The sequence below is a fragment of the Sciurus vulgaris genome, assembly GCF_902686455.1.
Source record: "Sciurus vulgaris genome assembly, chromosome: 6".
In the NCBI taxonomy this organism is placed as follows: Eukaryota; Metazoa; Chordata; class Mammalia; order Rodentia; family Sciuridae; genus Sciurus; species Sciurus vulgaris.
The window spans coordinates 114,621,115-114,643,198 of record NC_136466.1 but is presented as its reverse complement, the minus strand read 5'-3'; the positions used below and the strand labels follow the sequence as shown (position 1 = coordinate 114,643,198).

Genomic DNA, 22,084 nt, shown 5'->3' with positions numbered 1-22,084 from the left:
CACAACATACTCATAATGGGCCCACCTATTCAAACACGACACAAGGACTCCTACCCCTTAGGGAAGTAGCTGGGACTTAAAGGACAGTAAGAGTACAGGTTCCCTTCTTGGTCAATGACATCTAACAATATAAAGAAAGACTAGGTTGAACCAGTTATCCCATTCCTCAGTATTTATCCAAAGGACTTAAAAGAAGCATAGTACAGGGATGAAGCAACTCAATGTTTGTAGCAGCTCAATTCACAATAGCTAAGCTATGGAACCAAATTAGGTGTTCTTTAACAGATGAATGGATAAAGAAAATGTATATATACACAACTGAATATTACTCAGCCATAGAGAAGAATGAAATTAGGGCATTTGTTGGTAAGGGATGGAAGTATCATACTACGTGAAATAAGCCAATCCCAAAAAACCAAAGACCAAATGTTCTCTCTGATACACAGATGCTAACACACAATAAGAGGGTTGGGGAGAGAATAGAAGTTCATGGGATTAGACAATCGGCAATGAAGGAAAGGGAGGGGAAGTGGGAATAGTAGAAAGAATCAGACATAACTTTCCTATGTTCATTATGAATACATGACCAGTGTAACTTCACATTAGATACAACCACAAGAATAGGAAGTCATAACCCATGTATGTGTAATATGTCAAAATACAACTACTGTCAGGTATATTTAAAAAGAATTTTAAAAAAAGAAGAAGAAGAAAGAAAGAAAGACTAAGAAAATACCCTGAGAACCCAGATAAGTTGGTTGAGTGTGCTTTAGACTCTAACTGGTTTTTGACTTATCCTGGAGGGACATTCAATTAATTTTGACAGTGTGCTTTACCCCTGGAGAGAGAGAGAGAGCAAACTTTTGAAGGGACATTCCAGGGATGCTGATCAAATCTATGCCTTTACTCCAGAAATCACCCTGTGAATGAAACTATTCCAGTTAATGACCCCAAAGGGATCTACAAGACCCAAACAGGTATGACGAGAAAAACACAGATAAGAGCCCTCTTGACATGAATTTTTTTTTTTTTTTTTGGTGGTTCAAGTGTACTTTATTTATTTTTTTTATTTTTATTGTAAACAAATGGGATACATGTTGATTCTGTTTGTACATGGAGTAACAGCATACATTTGCATATTCATATATTTACCTAGAGTAATGATGTTTGATTCATTCTGTTATTTTTTTTCCTCCCCCCCACCCCTCTTTTCCCTCTATACAGTCCCTCCTTCCTACATTCTTGTCCCCTTCCCACCCCCCATTAAGTGTCATCATCCGCTTATCAGTGAGATCATTCCTCTTTTGGATTTTTGAGATTGGCTTATCTCACTTAACATGATATTCTCCAATTTCATCCATTTGCCTGCAAATGCCATAATTTTATTATTCTTTATAGATGAGTAATATTCCATTGTATATATATACCACAGTTTCTTTATCCATTCATCAATTGAAGGGCATCTAGGTTGGTTCCATAGTCTGGCTATTGTGAATTGAGCAGCTATGAATATTGATGTGGCTGTATCTCTGTAGTATGCTGATTTTAAGTCCTTTGGGTATAGGCCGAGGAGTGGGATAGCTGGGTCAAATGGCGTGTCCATTCCAAGTTTTCTGAGGAATCTCCACACTGCTTTTCGGAGTGGCTGCACTAATTTGCAGTCCCAACAGCAATGTATGAGTGTACTTTTTCCCCACATCCTCTCCAACACCTACTGTTGCTTGTATTCTTGATAATTACCATTCTAATTGGGGTGAGATGGAATCTTAGTGTAGTTTTGATTTGCATTTCTCTTATTACTAGAGATGTTGAACATTTTTTCATATATCTGTTGATTGCTTGTACATCTTCTTCTGTGAAGTGTCTGTTCATTTCCTTAGCCCATTTGTTGATTGGGTTATTTGTATTCTTGGTGTAGAGTTTTTTGAGTTCGTTATATATTCTGAAAATTAGTGCTCTATCTGAAGTATGAGTGGAAAAGATATTCACCCACTCTGTAGGCTCTCTCTTCGCATTGCTGATAGTTTCCTTTGCTGAGAGAAAGCTATTTAGTTTGAATCTATCCCAGTTATTGATTCTTGCTTTTATTTCTTGTGCTATGGGAGTCCTGTTAAGGAGTCTGATCCTAAGCCAACAAGGTGAAGATTTGGACCTACTTTTTCTTCTATAAGATGCAGGGTCTCTGGTCTGATTTCAAGGTCCTTGATCCATTGTGAGTTGATTTTTGTGCAGGGTGAGAGATAGGGGTTTAGTTTCATTCTGTTGCATATGGATTTCCAGTTTTCCCAGCACCATTTGTTGAAGAGGCTATCTTTTCTCCATTGCATATTTTGGCACCTTTGTCTAGTATGAGAAAATTGTATTTATTTGGGTTTGTGTCCGTGTCCTCTATTCTGTACCATTGATCTACCTGTCTATTTTGGTGCCAATACCATGCCGTTTTTGTTACTATGGCTTTGTAGTGTAGTTGAAGTTCTGGTATTGCGATACCCCCTGCTTCATTCTTCCTGCTAAGGATTGCTGTAGCTATTCTGGGTTTCTTATTCTTCCAGATGAATGTCATGATTGCTTGCTCTATTTCTGTAAGGTACGTCATTGGGATTTTAATTGGAATTGCATTGAATCTGTATAGCACTTTTGGTAGTATGGCCATTTTGACAATATTAATTCTGCCTATCCAAGAACATGGGAGATATTCCCATCTTCTAAGGTCTTCCTCAATTTCTTTCCTCAATGTTTTGTAGTTTTCTTTTTTTTTTTCTTTTTTTTCTTTTTTTTTGCAGTGCTGGGGATTGAACTCGGGGCATTGTGCTTGTGAGGCAAGCACTCTACCAACTGAGCTATATTCCCAGCCCATGTAGTTTTCATTGTACAGATCTTTTACCTCTTTGGTTAGATTGATGCCCAAGTATTTTTTTTTTTTTTTGAGGCTATTGCAAATGGAGTTGTTTTCCTCATTTCCCTTTCAGATGTTTCGTCACTTGTGTATAAAAATGCTTTAGATTTATGCGTGTTGATTTTATAGCCTGCTATTTTGCCGAATTCATTGATGAGGTCTAGAAGTTTTCTGGAGGAGTTTTTTGGATCCTCTAAACAGAGAATCATGTCATCAGCAAATAGTGACAGCTTAAGTTCCTCTTTTCCAATTCGTATCCCCTTAATTTCTTTAGTCTGCCTAATTGCTCTGGCTAGAATTTCGAGGACAATGTTGAATAGAAGTGGTGAAAGAGGACATCCCTGTCATGTTCCCGTTTTTAAACGGAATGGTTTCAGTTTTTCTCCATTAAGGATGATGTTGGCCATGGGTTTAGCATCAATAGCCTTTACAATGTTCAGGTATGTTCCTACTATCCCTATTTTTTCTAGTGCTTTGAGCATGAAGGGGTGTTGTATTTTGTCGAACGCTTTTTCTGCATCAATTGAAATAACCATATGATTCTTATCCTTAAGTCTATTGACATAATGGATTATGTTTATTGATTTACGGATGTTAAACCATCCTTGCATTCCAAGGATGAACCGCACTTGATCATGGTGCACGATTTTCTTAATATGCTTTTGGATACGGTTTGCCAATATTTTGTTAAGGATCTTTGCATCTATATTCATCAAGGATATTGGTCTAAAAGTTTCTTTCCTTGATGTGTCTTTTCCTGGTTTGGATATGAGGGTGATATTAGCTTCATAGAATGAGTTCAGTAGGGTACCCTCCTTTTCTATTTCCTGGAATACTTTGAGAAGTATTGGAATGAGTTCTTCTTTGAAGGTCTTGTAGAACTCGGCTGAGAATCTGTCTGGTCCTGGGCTTTTCTTGGATGGTAGGCTTTTGATGGCTTCTTCTATTTCATTGCTTGATATTGATCTGTTTAAATTGTGTATGTCCTCCTGGTTCAGTTTGAGAGGAGCATATGTCTCTAGAAATTTGTCCATGTCTTCGGTAGTTTCTATTTTGTTAGAATACAGATTTTCAAAGTAGCTTCTCATTATGTTATGTATTTCAGTGGTGTCTGTCATGATATTTCCATTTTCATCATGAATTTTAGTAATTTGAGTTTTCTCTCGCCTTCTCTTTGTTAGTGTGGCTAAGGGTTTGTCTATTTTGTTTACTTTTTCAAAGAACCAACTTTTTGTTTTGTCAGTTTTTTGAATTGTTTCTTTTGTTTCAATTTCATTGATTTCAGCTCTGATTTTAATTATTTCTTGTTTTCTACTACTTTTGCTGTTATTCTGTACTTCTTTTTCTAGGGCTTTGAGCTGTAATGTTAGGTCATTTAGTTGTTGACTTTTCAATCTTTTCTGGAATGCGATCTATGCAATGAATTTTCCTCTTAATACCGCTTTCATAGTGTCCCAGAGATTTTTTTTTTTTTTTTTCAGTACTGGGGAGTGAACCCAGGACCTTGTGGTTGTGAGGCAGGCACTCTACCAGCTGAGCTATCTCCCCAGCCCTTGTCCTAGAGATTTTGGTATGTTGTATCGTTGTTCTCATTTACCTCTAAGAATTTTTTTTTTTATCTCCTCCCTGATGATTTCTGTTATCCATGTTTCATTCAATAGCATATTATTTAGTCTCCAGGTGTTGGAGTAATTTCTGTTTTGTATTTTGTCATTGATTTCTACTCTCAGTCCATTATGATCTGATAGAACACAAGGCAGTATCTCTATTTTTTTGCATTTCCTAAGGGCTGCTTTGTGACATAACATACAGTCTATTTTCGAGAAGGTTCCATGTGCTGCTGAGAAGAAAGTGAATCTGCTCTTTGATGGATGGAATATTCTATATATGTCTATTAAGTCTAGCTTATTGATTGTGTTATTGAGCTCTATGGTTTCTTTGGTTGGTTTTTGTTTGGAAGATCTATCTAGTGGTGACAGCGGTGTGTTAAAGTCACCCAGAATTATTGTGTTGTGGTCTATTTGATTCCTGAAATCGAGAAGGGTTTGTTTGATGTACAGGGATGCACCATTGTTTGGGGCATAAATATTTACTATCGTTATGTCTTCCTGATTTATGGTTCCCTTAAGCAGTATGAAATGTCCTTCTTTATCCCTTCTGACTAACTTTGACTTGAAGTCCACTTTTTCTGAAATAAGGATGGAAACCACCGTTTTTTTAACTGAGTCCGTGAGCATGGTAGGTTTTTTTCCCATTCTTTCACCCTTAGTCTGTGGATATATTTTTCTATGAGATGAGTCTCTCAAAGGCAATATATTGTTGGGTCTTTCTTTTTAATCCATTCTGCCAGTCTATGTCTTTTGATTGAGGAGTTTAGGCCATTAATGTTCAGGGTTATTATTGAGACATGATTTGTATTCCCAGTCATTTGGGCTTATTTTTGGTTTTTAATTTGGCTTGGTTTCTCCTTTGTTGGTTTTTCTCTAGGTAGTTCCTCCCTTTGCTGACCTATATTGTTTGTTTTCATTTGCTCCTCATGGAATATTTTTTTGAGAACATTCTCTAGCGCAGGCTTTCTATTTGCAAATTCTATCTTTTGTTTATCATGGAAGGATTTTATTTCATCTTCAAATCTGAGGGTTAGTTTTGCTGGGTACAGGATTCTTGGTTGGCAACCATGTTCTTTCAGAGCTTGAAATATGTTGGTCCAGGCCCTTCTAGCTTTTAGAGTCTGGGCTGAGAAGTTTGCTGCTATCCGTATTCATTCCTCCTATATATAATCTGATGCTTTTCTCTTGCAGTCTTCAAAATCCTATCTTTATTTTGAATGTTAGGCATTTTCATTATAATGTGCCTTGGTGTGGATCTGTTGTGATTTTGTGCATTTGGTGTTCTTCTGTAAGCCTCTTGTATTTGATTTTTCCATTTCATTCTTCAGGTTTGAGAAATTTTCTGCTATTATTTCATTGAATAGGTTGTTCATTCCTTTCGTTTGTATCTCTGTGCCTTCCTCAATCCCGATGATTGTTAAATTTGGTCTTTTCACGATGTCCCATACTTCTTGGAGATTCTGTTCATGATTTCTTACCATCTTCTGTCTGGGCAACTTTATATTCAAGATTAAATATTTTGGGGCTGGGGAGATAGCTCAATTGGTAGCGTGCTTGCCTTGTAAGCACAAGGCCTGGGGTTCGATCCCCAGCACCCAAAAAAAAAAAAAAAAAAAAAAAAAAAAAAGATTAAATATTTTGTCTTCATTGTCTGAGGTTCTGTCTTCCAAGTAGTCTAGTCTGTTGGTGATGCTTTCCAGTTTTTTATTTGGTTTATTGTTTTCTTCATTTCAAGGATTTCCATTTGGTTTTTTTTTGAGAATCTCTATCTCTTTGTTGAAATGATCTTTTCCTTCCCACAGTTGCTCTTGCAGCTTATTGGTATTATCATTCATTGCCTGCATTTGCTGTCTTATCTCATCCTTTCCTTCACGAATCATCTTAATCATGTATAATCTGAAGTCCTTTTCCTTTTCTGACATTTCTTCTAACATACTGTCATTGGATTCTATTACTATAGAATCTAGATTTGTTTGGATCATTTTCTTCCCTTGTTTTTTCATGTTGTTCATGTATCTTCCCCTCTAGCAGTGCAGATCTGGGATATTGCAGATTTCCCCTTAAAGGCTTATAGTGGCCCTATAGGTTTCCAAAACCTTTTCTTTAAGGGGAGATCAATATTAGCAGTGCCCAATTCTGACACTATGCAATCTTAGACCAAATAGCCCCTACGAGGACAATAACAAAATTGTCATAATAAACAGAGTTCAAATATTATCTTCAGTAAAACAAACAGATTTGCAATAAGGTCTGCAGTTTCAAATGGAGGACAAAGAGGATGCAGAGGGATGTAGAATGTGGCTGTTAATGGGATAAGAAAAGAATATACAGAAGTTCTAGAAAATAGAAAGGGTGAGAGAGTAATCAAAAGAAATTGGATGTTAGCATGCAAAAAAGGGAGAAAGAGTCTCTGAGGGAACAGGTAAACAAAATGAAAAGACAGCAAGAAAAGTAAAGAAATTAAAATTTAAATTTTTTCAATAAGGAGAAAAAAGAAAATCTACAGTATAACAGTCATGTAGTAATGAAACCTCCCAGGCTTCAGTAGCCTGATGCATGAGAGGTACCTGACAATGAGCTTCAAGTCTCCAGCAGACATCTCAGGATGGGTTTTGCCCCACCTAAAGATCGGAGCTCTGGCTTCCAGGATTATCCAAGATGGCTACTCTGGCTTCCAAATGTGTTGGCAAATGGGGAGCTACAGCTCAGTGTATGGCCCTGGTCAGCAGGAGGTCATGGAGGTGGGATGCGGTTGGTCAGGCCGGGACCCTGAGGTCAGGTGTGTTTGGTGTGGTTGTAGGATCCTGGAGGCAGGTTGCAATCAGTTGGTCTGGGGTCCCGGTGTTAGGGCGCTGTCAGTTCGTCTGGGAGTCCTGGAGGCAGGGAGCAGTTAGTCGATGTGAGGGCCCCAGAGGCAGGGAGTGATCGGTTGGGCTGAGGGATCCTGGAGACGGGGCTCAGTCAGTCCGGCCAGGGGTCCTACGGGGCCTGTCTGTTGTTTCAAAATGGCAGCAGCCAAGTGTAATCAAACCTGCAGGTACTGTAACAGTGGACTTCCAGGTAACAGCAGGCAGCTGTTGGCGATCAGTTTGCTGACTGTTGTCGTCGATCGGGAGGTGAACCTTGTGCAATGGGAAATGGATAGGTGTAAGGCAGGCGATGGACAGGCGAGAGGCAGGCAAATGGCGAATGATAGGCGCCTGACAGTGAGCAATCTGCACTCAAAAAAGGCATCGATATGCTGGCAGACTGCAGGTGATCACAGCAGACAAATGGGGTAAATAGCAGTGGATTGATAAGCTGCAAAAACTGCCTCACCAAGAAACAGATATCCTCTGCTTGAAACCATCATTACAGAGCGACAAGGAATGCAGCCTCCCTCTAGTCCACCATCTTGGATCTCCCCATAAATATTTTTTAAAAAGCATTAACAAGCCTATAAATTATGATGTTAAGAAATGTTACCCATGGGGCTGGGGTTGTGGTTCAGTGGTAGAGTACTTGCCTAGCACACATGAGATACTGGGTTTGATCTTCAGCACCACATAAAAATTCAAAAGTAAAAGTATTGTGTTGATCTACAACTACAATTTTTTTTTAACAATGAAGAAATGTTACCCAGAAAGACACAAAATCCAGTAGCCTTTATGAGGAAACTTCCTAAAGTTATACCAATAAAGACCCCACCAGTAGTCAGCTCCAGATATTAGACAAAAACACCAGATGGGATCCCAGACTAATAGAAAAAATCTATTAGATTCTGCCTTTATGTTTTTCAACAACAGATATCTAGAGGAAGTTACAAAGGACTAGCCTAAGGAAAGATCACAAATCAAGCTGTTAGCAAAAATTGGCAATGTTCTGGAAACCCATCAGATACCTCTCTGTATCCAAAGGAAGCAGAGTCCTGGACACAACTTGGAATAATTAAAACACCACTTTTACAAACACATTTTGATAAGGACTCCCTCAAATGACCATGCCAATTATGCAATAGCTCAATATACGCCTTTGGAAAACAAATATGGTTCTCATGGAATTCATTCTTGAAAAAAGACAAAATAATTAAATAAAAACTCAGGGGAGGATCCAAGATGGCGGACTAGAGGGAGGCTGCATTCATTGTCGCTCCATAACTCGGGTTTCAAGTAGAGGATACCTGTTTCTTGGTGAGGCAGTTTTTGCTGCTTATCAATCCGCTGCTGTTTACCCCATTTGTCTACTGCAATCACCTGCAGTCTGCCAGCATATCGACACATTTTTGAGTGCAGATTGCTTACTGTCAGGCACCTGTCAGGCGCCAGTCATCCACCATTTGCCTGCCTCTTGCCTGTCCATTGCCTTCCTTTCACCTACCCATCACCCAACGCCGAGATTCACCTCTTCAGACAGCAGTCAGCAAACTGACCGCAGACCGCCAGTGGAGTGCCAGCTGCCTGCTGTTGCCTGGAAGTTCACCATCACAGTACCTGCAGGTTTGATTACATGTGGCTGCCGCCATTTTGAGACAACAGCCAGGACCTGTAGGACCCCTGGCTGGACTGACTGAGCCCCATCTCCAGGATCCCTCAGCCCAATCACTCCCTGCCTCTGAGAACCTCACATCGACTGCTCCCTGCTGCCAGGACCCCCAGACTGACTGATTGCGCCCTATCAACAGGAACCCCAGATCCCCCCCCCCCGCCTCCAAGATCCCGCAACCAGACTGACCACACCCCACCTCCAGGTCCCTGTCTGACCAACAATAACCTGCCTCCAGGACCTCCAGTTGACCATGCCCACACCCCGAGTTGCAGCCTGCCATTTGCCAACAAATTTGGAAGCCAAAGCTCTGATCTTTAGGTGGGACAAAACTCATCATGAGACTCCAGCTAGAGACTTGAAGTTCATTGTCAGGTACCTCTCATTCATCAAGCTACTGAAGACTGGGAGGTTTGAATAATATTATGATTGTTATAGTGTAGATTTTCTTTTATCTACTTATTGAAAAATTTTAAATTGTTATTTCTTTACTTTTCTCACTCTCTTGTTCTTTTGTTTACCTGTTCCCTCAGGGTCACTTTCTCCCTTTTCCCATACTAACAACCAACTTCTTTTGATTACACTCACTGTTTCTATGATGTAGAACTTCTATATATTCTGTTCTTAACCCATTAATAGCTAAATCCTACACCCCTCTGCATCCTCTTTGTCCTCCATTAGAAACTGCAGTCCTTAATGCAAATCTATCTGTTATTCTAAAGATAATAATTGAACTTATTCTGTTTATTATGACAATATTGTTAATGTCCTCATAGGGGCTATTTGGTCTAGGGTTGCATACTGTTGAACTGGGCACTGCTAATATTGATCTCCTCCTTAAAAAAAAAGGTTTTGGAAACCTATAGGGTCACTATAATCCTATAGGAAGGAAACTGCAATACCCCAAATCTGCACTCCAAAGGGGAAGATAAAATTAACAAAATGAAAAAAACAAGGGAAGAAAATGATCCAAACAACCTAGATTCTATATTAATAGAATCCAGTGACACTACAGTAGAAGAAAAGGACTTCAGATTGTACATGTTTAAGATGATTCATGAAGCGAAAGATGAGATAAGAGAGCAAATGCAGGCAATGAATGATAATACCAATAAGTAGTTGAAACAGCAACAACAGGAAGCAAAAGACATTTCAATAAAGAGATAGAGATTCTCAAAAAAAAAAAAAAAACAAAACAAAACAAAAAAAAAACCCAAATGGAAATCCTTGAAATGAAGAAAACAATAAACCAAATAAAAGACTCAATGGAAAGCATCACCAACAGACTAGACCACTTGGAAGACAGAACCTCAGACAATGAAGACAAAATATTTAATCTTGAAAATAAAGTTGCCCAGACAGAGAAGATGGTAAGAAATCATGAACAGAATCTCCAAGAAGTATGGGACATCATGAAAAGACCAAATTTAACAATCATCAGAATTGAGGAAGGCACAGAGATACAAATCAAAGGAATGAACAACCTATTCAATGAAATAATAGCAGAAAATTTCCCAAACCTGAAGGATGAAATGGAAAATCAAATACAAGAGGCTTGGGACTGGGGAGATAGCTCAGTCGGTAGAGTGCTTGCTTGTAAGCACAAGGCCCTGGGTTCGATCCCCAGCACCAAAAAAAAAAAAAAAAAAAAAAGAATAACATCCAACAAATACAAGAGGCTTACAGAACACCAAATGCACAAAATCACAATAGCTCCACACCAAGGCACATTATAATGAAAATGCCTAACACAAAAAATAAAGATAGGATTTTGAAGGCTGCAAGAGAAAAGCATCAGATTACATATAGGGGGAAACCAATATGGATATTAGCAGACTTCTCAGCCCAGACTCTAAAAGCTAGAAGGGCCTGGACCAACATATTTCAAGCTCTGAAAGAACATGGTTGCCAACCAAGAATTCTATACCCAGCAAAACTAACCTTCAGATTTGAAGATGAAATAAAATCCTTCCATAATAAACAAAAGTTAAAAGAATTTACAAATAGAAAGCCTGCTCTACAGAATATTCAACAAAATATTCCATGAGGAGGAAATGAAAAACAACAATGTAGGGCAGCAAAGGGAGGAACTACCTAGAGAAAAACCAACAAAGGAGAAACCAAGCCAAATTAAAAACCAAAAATAAGCCCAAATGACTGGGAATACAAATCATGTCTCAATAATAACCCTGAACATTAATGGCCTAAACTCCTCAATCAAAAGACATAGACTGGCAGAATGGATTAAAAAGAAAGACCCAACAATATGTTGCCTTCGAGAGACTCATCTCATAGAAAAAGACATCCACAGACTAAAGGTGAAAGGATGGGAAAAAACCTACCATGCTCACGGACTCAGTAAAAAAAAACGGGGGTTTCCATCCTTATTTCAGAAAAAGTGGACTTCAAGCCAAAGTTAGTCAGAAGGGATGAAGAAGGACATTTCATAATGCTTAAGGGAACCATAAATCAGGAAGATTTAACACTTATAAATATTTATGCTCCAAACAACGGTGCATCCATGTACATCAAATAAATCCTTCTCATTTTCAGGAATCAAATAGACCACAACACAATAATTCTGGGTTACTTTAACACACCACTGTCACCACTGCATAGAACTTCCAAGCAAAAACTAAACTAAGAAGCCATAGAACTCAATAACATAATAACCTATACTTAACAGAGATATATAGAATATTCCATCCATCAATGAGCAAATTCACTTTCTTCTCAGCAGCACATGGAATCTTCTTGAAAATAGACCATGTGTTATGCCATAAAGTAGCCCTTAGGAAATGCAAAAAAACAGAGATACTGCCTTGTGTTCTATCAGATCATAATGGACTGAGAGTAGAAATCAGTGACAAAATAAAAACCAGAAATTAATCCAACACCTGGAGACTAAATAATATCCTATTGAATGAAGCATGGATCACAGAAAACATCAGGGAAGAGATAAAAAAAAAAAAATCTTAGAGGTAAATGAGAACGATGATACAACATATCAAAATTGCTGAGACACTATGAAAATAGTACTAAGAGGAAAGTTCCTTGAATGGAGCACATTCAAGAAAAGAATAAAAAGTCAACAACTAAATGACCTAACATTATAGCTCAAAGCCCTAGAAAAAGAAGAACAGAACAATACCAAGAGTAGTAGAAGACAGTAAATAATTAAAATCAGAACTGAAATCAATGAAATTGAAACAAAAGAAACAATTCAAAAAATTGACAAAACAAAAAGTTGGTTCTTTGAAAAAGTAAACAAAATAGACAAACCCTTAGCCACACTAACAAAGAGGAGAGAGAAAACACAAATTACTAAAATTCGTGATGAAAATGGAAATATCACAACAGACACCACTGAAATACATAACATAATGAGAAGCTACTTTGAAAATCTATATTCCAATAAAATAGAAAATACCAAAGACATGGACAAATTTCTAGAGACATATGCTCCTCTCAAACTGAACCAGGAGGACATACACAATTTAAACAGATCAATATCAAGCAATGAAATAGAAGAAGCCATCAAAAGCCTACCATCCAAGAAAAGCCCAGGACCAGACAGATTCTCAGCCGAGTTCTACAAGACCTTCAAGGAACTCATTCCAATACTTCTCAAAGTATTCCAGGAAATAGAAAAAGAGGGTACCCTACTGAACTCATTCTATGAAGCTAATATCACCCTCATATCCAAACCAGGAAAAGACACATCAAGGAAAGAAACTTTTAGACCAATATCCTTGATGAATATAGATGCAAAAATGCTTAACAAAATATTGGCAAACCGTATCCAAAAGCATATGAAGAAGATCATGCACCATAATCAAGTGGGGTTCATTCTTGGAATGCAAGGATGGTTTAACATCCGTAAATCAATAAACATAATCCATCATGTCAATAGACTTAAGGATAAGAACCATATGGTTATTTCAATTGACGCAGAAAAAGCGTCTGACAAAATACAACACCCCTTCATGCTCAAAACACTAGAAAAAATAGGGATAGTAGGAACATACCTGAACATTGTAAAGGCTATTGATGCTAAGCCCATGGCCAACATCATTCTTAATGGAGAAAAACAGAAAGCATTCCGTTTAAAAACGGGAACAAGACAGGGATGCCCTCTTTCACCACTTCTATTCAACATCATCCTTGAAACTCTAGCCAGAGCAATTAGACAGACTAAAGAAACTAAAGGGATACAAATAGGAAAAGAGGAACTCAAGCTGTCACTATTTGCTGATGACATGATTTCTGTTTAGAGAATCCAAAAAACTCCAGAAAACTTCTAGACCTCATAAATGAATTCAGGAAAATAGCAGAATATAAAATCAACACACATAAATCTAAAGTATTTTTTTAATCATTGTAACAAATCTTCAATTTATTTGAAGCAATTCAGTTTCAAAAACTTTTGAGTTACAACATTCACAGAAAAAAAAATGGAATAGTCAGAAACAATAAGAGAATGATCAGGAGTACTGCTTTTTTATTTATTTTCAACACTGTCATGGCTTTATTCAAAAACACAGTTGCACAAAAGTATTAACCTCAAAGTTTTAAAGGGGAGATTCTTAAAGAACTTAACACACTATATACATACTGCCATACAAAGAGCATTAAAATAGGACCCAAAACTTCCACAAAATATAAAAAACCCCTTGCTTATTTCCATGAAAATACCACCCACAAAGCTAAATAAGTTCTTAAAAGTTATCTGGAGGTTCAGTAAGTGTTATTTTCAAACCAAAGAACTCTGATTTTGATTGCACAATAAGATGATTGATAAGGTCCATATATAGATTTCAATTTAAAAATAAGTATTTTATAATCTGGCATAGTATGTAATGAGAATTCTTAGAAACTAAAGCAAGGCATATCAATTGTAAAAATTAGGAAAAAAACGTTAATCTTTTGTACTTTCTGATCCCCCTACTAAATTTATTCCAAGTGTTTATTTCAGTCAGTTGTACAACTGTTTTAGTTTCTCCACAATAACCTTTAACAAGGCATATATTTTAAACTAAAAAAAAAAAAAAAAAAAAAAAGCAGCAGCAGTACTATATTCAGTAACTTAAATGTATCCCAGTAGAGAAGCATAACTTCAATTAGTTTACTGACACTAACCTTTAAAAACCTTACAAATATTTAAAACAAAGAAAGAGGTTTTAGACCTTCAAGATTAACAAAGCAATTACCTTGAACATGGAGCCTCCATGACAAAAGGGAGATGTATTTGTGTGTTCCTTATATTTTATTTAATAGCCATGTAAGTAAGCACACACTCAAACTTATCCCAAATATTCTTCTATTTTAATGACATTCACTTGAAAATAAATCTTAATTTTAATATTTAGTCCCAAATATTTTTCTAACTACCTACTATATTCCAAGTAAATGTTATATCTGGTAATGCTTTGAAACTAGGAACAACCAAAGGTTCTACTCAGAAAAATTATAAATTCTGTGCAGGGTTTGTATCCAAATTATTTGGAATGCCATCTTAAAAATTTGACTTGAAAGTCTCATTAGTTATCAACAGACAATCATTCTGACTTTTGAGGAGCTTGGATGCTGCTTCAAAAAGCCTTCCCTGCTTCTTTTATTTCTTCATCCTACTTATACGGTCTTAAATGTTGTCAGTCAAGAAAGATTTACAATAAGCAGAGCTTGCTGCTTAAAATTTGTATCAATAACAATATTCATATCTCAAAAAATTCTTAGGTTCTTCCACTTTGTTTAAAACCCAGATGTATCTGAAAAGGTGGTTGAGGTATAAGACTATAAAACTATAAGGTTTTCTGAGTATCTAGAAGTTCCCAACTTTCTTTTGGGATACAGAGAGGTGAGTGAAAGAAGAAAGGAAGGTGATCATAAAGAAATTGCACACCTAAAACAAAACAAAATTAACAACTGTTGGCATGTCATGATCTGCAGCCTGAAGAGAGGGCTCACCTGCATGTCTCTCATTTAGTATAGGCAATCCTTCCTTAAAAAATAAAATCTTATCAATCACCACAAAAATCCATGAACTATATTACTTACTAGAACCTCCCCCAAATCCACAAACTATATTGCTGAATAGAACTTTTATTATTCTGCTTCTACTTTCCAACTTAATTCATGTGACAGAAGACCACCCAAATACCCTTAGCTATTAAAAAGAAAAAAAAGGCAATGTCTTCAAACTAAAGATCCCTGGATCATCTCTAAGAAAATAATCAACTTATTCAAGAGACTACTATCATTTCATATTACAGATGACTGTAATTTCAGTTAATTTATAAATAACTTTACAATCTTATGAATGAAATGCACCAAACCTCACCTGTGTAAAAGCAATCATATTTTAATTATGGACTTAAAAATTACTAATACAATGAACTTGAACTTGAATTAGAAAAATTAAGATTCTAAATCTAATTGCTAGAGAATGCCTCAATGGGAGGAGTGTCAATGAAATTTTTTCTCTACATAAAAAATGATCATTAACAGACTAGTATATCTTAATTGGAATGATAGGCAAAAATAGTAAAACCACACTTTTCCTATAAAAAGTTACATATTCTGCAGAGAAAGCTATTGTACATGAAAAAACAAAGGTGTGATCACTCTATTGCACATCCGGGAACATTAGGGAATCTGGTCTTAGTCATCAATCTAGTCATCTTCTTCCTCTCCATCATCTTCAGCATCTCGTTTCCTCTTCTCCCCCCAAGACCTTTTTCTTCCTCTTCCTCCTCTTCTTCCCCTTCTTCAACATAATCATCATCATCATCTTCATCCTGAATTTCTTCTTTCATCAAGTGAGAGAGGCCGACTTCTTCTCCCTCTCCCAATTCTGACCCTGCTTCATCTTCTTCCTCCTCCTCCTATTCTTCCTCCTCTTCCTCATATCCTTCAGGTGGACCAGCTTCATCTTCCTTTTCATCTCCATCATCTTCATCTCCATCTTCATCATCCTCCTTTTCAGAGTCAGGTGCTTCATTATCCTCCTGATCAAATCCATCTAAGTATGTGATTTGTTGCAGTAATTAAAAAATACTTTCTCTGTAATCTTCCAGGTTTGTGATCTCACAGTTAAACAAGTCAAGACTTTTCAAATTTTTAAGATTTTGCAGAGCTTCTTCTGTACTGAGATCTTTGATTTTGTTTCCACCCAGATTGAGGTAGGGAAGATTTGGACATTTTTCTGCTAGGACTTCCAAGCCTCCAGAAATTATATTGTCACTAAGTTCCAACTTTCAAAGTTTATTTAAACTGGGAAGTTGGGTCAGTGAACTTAATTCCACATTAGCCATACTCAGAAACTCTAGTTCTTTAAAAGTATCATTCAGGCCTTCAATTTCCCCATTGACACACAGACAGTTATCAAGAACTAACTCTGTCACCTCCTCTGGGGCTCTGTTCCTTAACTCCATGCTAATCCTCTTCTTCATCTCCATGTCCTCCTCCTGCTCTTCTGCTACTACTCTCCTCCTTTCCCCTTTCCTGCTTTTCCCACTACCCCTGAACCCTAAAATTTTAAAAGATTTGGAAACGAATGAAAAGAAACGCAAATATAAACACCCACCACCACCAGATAGATGTGGAGGAGAAAGAAAAGAATAACAAATGGAGTCCAAGGAGTTGGGACTCTAACCCGGCTGCCCCCACCTCCTTGTCCAAACACCAGTGCGCGCACACACACACACACACACACACACACACACACAACCAGCAGTTCCTTCCCCTTCAATGGCTACTCAGAGACTCAATCTAAAGCATTTTTATACATAAGCGATGAAACATCTGAAAGGGAAATGAAGAAAACAACTCCATTTGCAATAGCCTCCAAAAAATAAAATAAAATACTTGGGAATCAATTTAACCAAAGAGGTAAAAGATGTCTACAATGAAAATGACAAAACATTGCAGAAAGAAATTAAGGAAGATCTTAGAAGATGGAAAGATCTCCCATGTTCTTGGATAGGCAAAATTAATATTATCAAATGGTCATACTACCAAAGGTGCTATACAGATTTAACGCAATTCCACTTAAAATCCCTATGACATTTCTCATAGAAACAGATAAAGCAATCATGAAATTCATCTGGAAGAACAAAAGACCCAGAATAGCCAAAGCTATCCTGGGCAGGAAGAGTGATGCAGGAGGTATCACAATACCAGACCTTAAACTCTACTATAGGGCAATAGTAACAAAACGGCATGGGACTGGCACCAAAATAAGACAGGTAGACCAATGGTACAAGACAGAAAGCTTTTTCCTGTGGAAGAGCATCAATGAAAGACATTCCACCACCATGGTACACTCTGATGGGTACTGCCAACTAGAGATTAGTCCCTGTGAATGAAAGGAAGCCATTGCAGGTGGTGAATATCAACATGCTGTGTAGTTGGCCAGACCTGTGAATGGCAGGGTAGTGGATCCCCTGCTGATTCACAAATTTAAATGAATCTTTTGTATGTAAAAAGAAGAATAAGAATGCTAGGAACAGTGGCACATGCCTGAAATTCCAGCAACCCTGGGGACTGGGGAGAGGTGAAAGTTTGAGGTCAGCCTGGGCAATTTAGTAAGACCCTGTCTCAAAATAAAAATTAAAAAATGTTGGGGGGGTTGTGTTTCTTCTCAATGGTAAAGTATCCTCTGGTTCAATCCCAGTACCTGTTAATCCCCATTAGGAAAATTCAAATTAAAACTACAGTGAGCTATCACCACACTTATTGGTAATGCTAAAATAAAAAGTGTCAACAAATGCTGATGAGGATGTGTAGATCACTCATACACTGCTGATAGAAATGTCTATTAGCTTTTGTTATGGTTAAGATAGTAGGTATCCCAAAAAACTCATGTGTAAGAAAATGGAAGAAAGTTTAGAGATGAAATGATTGGATTATAAATGGTTTGACCTAACTACTGCATTAATCCCCTGATAGGGATTAATTTAGTAGTAACCATAGGCAAGTAGGGTGTGGTTGGAGATGGTGGGTCTGTGGGGGAGTGCCTTTTGGTATATATTTCGTCTTTGTCAAGCAGAGCTCTCTCTGTGTCTCTTGGTGGTCATGTCCTGACCTGCTTTCCTGCACTACACCCTTCCACCTGTGTTCTGCCTCACCTGAAACCCTGAGGAATGGCACCAGCTGTCTATGGACTGAGACCTCTGAAACCATTAGCCTCCAAATAAACTTTTCCTCCTAGTTGTCCTTGCCAGGTCTTTTGGTCACAGCAGCAAAAGGCTGACTAAAATAAAAATTGGTACCAAGAAGTGAGGTTATTGCTGTGACTAACCTGACCATGTGGCTCAGAAACTTCTGGAGTTTTTGGAATTTGAGGGGAGAAATTGCTGAAAGTTTAGCAATGCAAGCTGGAAAAGCTTTAGCATGTTGTAAGTGGACCTTAATGGGTAATTCTGATGGGAGTTCAGAAGAAAAGTGCTGAAAGGATTGTGGACAGTAAAAACTGAGCTTATGAGGTTTCAGGGGAGGAGGAATCTACTGGAAATTGGACTAGAGGCCATTCATATTATCCTCTGGCTAAGAAGTTGTCTACCTTGTCCTGAGACTTTCTGTGAGGGTGAATTTAAAGGTGACCAACTTTATCTGGTGGAAGAAATTTCTAGGAAACACAGTATTCAAGTGTTGGCATGGATATTGTTGGCAGCTTTTAGCCAAGTTTATTGTGATAACCAGGAGCAGAAAGCAGAAGAGAAATATTTGAAAAACTTGGGAGTGTGGCCAGAAATCTGAGTTAAACTGAGGATAAGGAAGTTGCGGTTTTCTTTGTTTGTTTTGGTACCAGGGATTGAAACTGGGCGTTTAACTACTCAGCCATATCCCCAGCCCTTTTTATTTTTTATTTTGAGACAGAGTCTTGCTAAGTTGTTTAGGGCCATGCTAAATTGCTGAGGCTGGTTTTGAACTTGTGGTTCCTCTGTGTCAGCCCCCGAGTTGCTGGAATTACAAGCTTGTACCACTGGTCAGTAGGAAGGTGTGGTTGTTAAAAACATTACAGCCCTCTAAGAAATGCTGTTAAGCACCTTACCCAGAAAGTATAGGAAAAATAACTTGAGGGCATCTCCAGGATTGACAAGACCACACTATAGGCTCAAGGGTGTAAAAGTCAAATTTTCATTGAGAAGAGACCATGGGGGCATCCTGCTTACACAGTGGGACCTTGAAAGTTTTTGTTTTTTTTTTTAATTTTATTTGTTTTTTTTTATGTTGTTTGTTTTTACTATGCTGAGCCACCCAGGCACTCAAGAGACTGCTGTGGCTGTGGTCCCTGGAGATTTGGCTACTGCTAGAGATAGTGGCAGAATCTGGCATCAACCATATGTGCTGGTTCTACAGGAATACCGGATGTTGGAGTAATAGGGTCATGGAATCTTCCCATGAGATTTCAAAGGAAGGCCTGGGAAGCCAAGCAAAGTCCAGCAGAGTCGTAGTCTCTGTGGGCTGCACCTGTGGATGATGCATGGAGATGTGAGGACAAAGTTAAAGTTGCAGTGGAGACCCCCAACATTCAGAAATGCCAGTACTGTGGAATATCTGCTGAGGAAAGCTATAGGAAATGAGCCGAGACAAAGGTGATGTGGGTCGCAACCAGCAATGCCATAGAAGTAGACAAGCCCTTTGGGGAGAACATCGTGATGCCATATGCTCCAAATACTGGATATGGAACTATAGGACTTGTTTGCTCAGTTTGCTTTTAGTCTTTCTTTGGTCCCATTCCTTCTTCCTATGCCCCTATATCTTCACATGGAAATACTCTGTGCCTTTATATATGGGATATATGTGAAAGAATGGACATTTTTTTAAGCTGTTTTATCTCAACTCCCTAAGGTCTCCCTCCCAGTGACGGGAACAAAGCCCTTAAAGCTGTTCCAGGAACAGCCCCAAACAGAGAGTAAAAGAGTAATTGGAGCAAGATAGTATTCAGGCAGTTAAGACACCAGAATCTACACCCTGTTGTAAAACATTGTGAAACATGTTGTATGTTATCAGCAAACCCAGACCCCCTTTGAAATTTCCTGGCAGCTATGTTCCTCTTTACCCTTTCATGTGTGACCCCTCCCGATGTGTGGTCTCTGCCTTTATAAACCTACAAGATTTTTTGCTCGGGACTTGACTCCTCGACTCCTGCGTGAGTCAAGAGTTGGGTCCCAGCGCGCTGGAATAAACACCTCTTGCAGTTTGCATCAAGTGACACCTCCTGCGGTTGATTGGGGTTGCCGTCAATCCATGGGACAGAGTTGGGGTTTCCTTTTTGGGGGCCTTACATATGTAGCTAGATTTTTTTATAGGGGCTCATGCCAAGACTTTTCCTTAAGTTTCAGAGGAGACTTTGAATTTGGACTTTTGGTCAATCCTGGAACTGTTGAGACTATGGGGAGTCTTGGAAATAAATGGACTAAATATATTTTGCATTGTGAGATGCGTATGAGTTTTTGGAGGCCAGAGGGTGGAATGGTGTGTTTAGATACTAGGTGTCCCCCAAAAGCTCAGTGGAGAAAGTTCAGAGATGAAATGATGGAGTTATAAAAAGTTTAACGTGTTCAGTATATTAATCCCCTGATAGGGATTAATTTGGTGGTAACTGTTAGTCAAGTTGGGTGTGGCTGGAGGAGCTGGATGCCTGGGAGTGTGCCTTTGGGATATATATTTTGTCCTTGTTGAGCAGAGCGCTCTTTCTCTACTTCCTGGTGACATGTCCTGACCTGCTTTCCTCCACTACACTCCTCCTGCCATGATTTTCTACCTCCCCTAAGGCTCAGAGCAATGGAGCTGGCTGCCTGTGAACTAAGATCTCTGAAACCATGAGCACCAAATAAACTTTTCCTCTCCAAGATTGTTCTTGTCGGATTTTTTGGTCACAGCAGAAAAAACAGAACAAAACAAAAAATACCTGACTCAACAGCTTTCAAAATACCTGAGTCAACTTATAAATAGAAAAGGTTTATTTGGCTCACAGTTTTGGAGGTTTCAGTCCATGATCGCTTGGCCCTGTTGTTTTGGGGACTGTGGTGAGGCAGCACAGCATAGTAAAGCGAAATTGCTCACCTCATGGCTGGAAAGCAAAAAACAGAGGAAGGGGTGGGGTTCCCGCTATCCCTCTCAAAAATATGCCCCAAGTGATTTAGGTATCTCTCACTAGGTCCCACCTCATAGAGGTTTCATTGCTTCCCAAGAATAGCACACTGGGGACAAAGCCTTTGTTTGTCTTGAAATAGATAATCATTCTAACTATTTACTAACGGAAGAATATCTGCGTTGATTTCAGTTTGGGCTATTATAAATAAATCCATCATTAATACTTATGTACAGGTATAAAAATATTTATTTCTCTGGGATAAATGACCAGGAATGCAATTCCAGGGACGCTTAAGTTACAAATAAAAGCAGAATGTAAAATGACATAGCTACTCTGGAAAAATGGCTTTGTTTTTACAGTGCTCATGTTACCAAAAGCTCCGTCCTTCTCTCCAATGCCAATCCAATAATGAGGCCACAGTTTTGAAAAAAAGGAAAAAGAAGGCTTATTGCTTTGCTAGCAAAGAAATACAGGAGACTCCTGTCCCAAAGCCTGTGATTCTGCCCATCAGCAGGAATAGGGGGCTTTTACAGAGGTGACTCAAAGACTACATTCCACGTGTTCTCTGTTGGCGCTATATTTCACTTGTTAATCTGGGAGGAAGTCATTTCTGAGCTCTTCTGGTACAATCCCAAAATCTGGACTACTTTGTTCCTATGGTGAGTGTGTACTCAGTGACAGAGAATCTGCCTAGGAAGGGGAAGAAAGGTAATCCTATTTCCCTTGAGATTAGGGTGGGGGAGAGATTAGGGAGGAGCAGGGAGAGAGGAAGAGAAAGAAATGTGATGGGCTGACAGATCTGATTCCATGAGAATGTTATAGGCCAGACTCTAAGGGAAATGACTAAACAGACTCCATTTTTCTCTGAGACTCCATGTTATGTAAGAAATAAGCTTCTCCCAAGGGAACACCCTGCCTCTGCATCTATCATCAGTTACTTAGTGTGACATGTTT

At 38.4% G+C, this 22,084-nt stretch overlaps 1 pseudogene across 1 annotated transcript; it reads right to left on the bottom strand.

Moving 5' to 3' along the window:
- Positions 1–15,699: 15,699 nt before the first annotated feature.
- Positions 15,700–17,129, bottom strand: LOC306664406 (acidic leucine-rich nuclear phosphoprotein 32 family member E-like; annotated as a pseudogene). The gene is made up of 2 exons: positions 16,431–17,129; positions 15,700–16,061 (listed from the first exon to the last, which is right to left on the bottom strand). The product of its transcript is annotated as an acidic leucine-rich nuclear phosphoprotein 32 family member E-like (transcript).
- Positions 17,130–22,084: the final 4,955 nt, after the last annotated feature.